The 1,379-nt window shown below is 39.3% G+C and overlaps 1 non-coding gene across 1 annotated transcript; it reads right to left on the minus strand.

Annotated features, from left to right (window-relative positions):
- Positions 1-235: 235 nt before the first annotated feature.
- On the minus strand, positions 236-342 carry LOC113753092. Its single transcript, XR_003464967.1, has one exon. It is a non-coding gene; the product is annotated as a small nucleolar RNA R71 (small nucleolar RNA).
- Between the last annotated feature and the right edge of the window lie 1,037 nt (positions 343-1,379).

The raw sequence follows: 1,379 nt of genomic DNA on the forward strand, positions 1-1,379 counted from the left end.
TGGAGGTAATGTTACCGAAGACCCAAATTCTCACTTGTCAACATTTCTTGAAATCTGTGATACAATTAAGTTTAATGGTATTAGTGATGATGCAGTTAAACTTCGATTGTTTCCATTTTCGCTAAGGGACAAGGCCAGGGTTTGGTTACAATCTCATCCTCCAAACACTTTTACAACTTGGGTTGAATTAGCTAAGACTTTTCTTAATAAATTCTTTCCACCTGGAAAAACTGCTAAACTCAGAATGGATATAACTAGTTTCTCTCAGCAGGAAGGAGAGACATTGTATGAAGCTTAGGAGCGCTATCGGGAATTGCAACGAAGATGTCCTCATCATGGCTTACCAGATTGGCTCGTAGTCCAAACATTTTACAATGGTCTCACCTATCCAACAAAGATGCATGTAGATGCGGCAGCGGGGGGAGCTTTGATGGGAAAGACAGCTGAGGAAACTCAACAATTGATTGAAGAAATGGCTGGTAACAACTACCAATGGGTAAACAAACCAAGTAATACAAAGAGAACCGCAGGTATGTTTGAAGTAGATACCTTGAATATGTTAAGTGCAAAAATGGATAATGTGGTTAAGATGCTTAATAGGCACGTTGGTTCTAACTCTAATCAAGGAGTAGTTGTTGCATGTTGTACTACTTGCGGCGGAGATCATGATGATTCTATGTGTTCTAGCAGCGAACAGGTTCAATATCTCAACAATTACAACCGTCCACTCCAAAACAATCCATACTCTAATACCTACAATCCAGGATGGCGTATTCACCCGAATTTTGGATGGAAGGATCAAGGGAATCAACAAAGACCAGTTAATCCACCGGATTTTCAACCAAAGCAACCACTTCCGGAGTCCAAACCAGCTTGAAAATTGGCAATTGAAAAGCTGTCAAATGTATCAAATGATAAAATTGAAAAGTTAGCCAGTGCCACTACTCAACGGTTTGAAAGAATTGAAAGAAAGATGGACCAACTCACCAATATGTACAGGAATATTGAGGTCCAATTAGGGCAAATTACTAATGTGGTTAACAATCACAACCAAGGGGATTTACCTAGCAAGATTGAGGTGAACCCAAGGGAGTATGTGAAGGCTATAACCCTCCGTAGTGGTAAGGAATTAGGTTAGCCGTCGGTAGTTGAAAGTGGAAGAGAGTTTGAAAGAAGAGAAAATAAGCAATTGAGTGAGTTAGGAGAGGAAAGCAAGAAAATTAAAGGGAAAGAAAAGGTGGAAGAAAATGAATCACAAATGGGAGATATAACACCAATTCCTCCACCAGTGCCATTCCCTCAAAGATTGAAGCCTTCAAGAAATGACAAAGAGTTTGAGAAGTTTGTCAACATTTTCAAACAATTACATATTAACATTC

Source organism: Coffea eugenioides, chromosome 1, assembly GCF_003713205.1.
Source record: "Coffea eugenioides isolate CCC68of chromosome 1, Ceug_1.0, whole genome shotgun sequence".
In the NCBI taxonomy this organism is placed as follows: domain Eukaryota; kingdom Viridiplantae; phylum Streptophyta; class Magnoliopsida; order Gentianales; family Rubiaceae; genus Coffea; species Coffea eugenioides.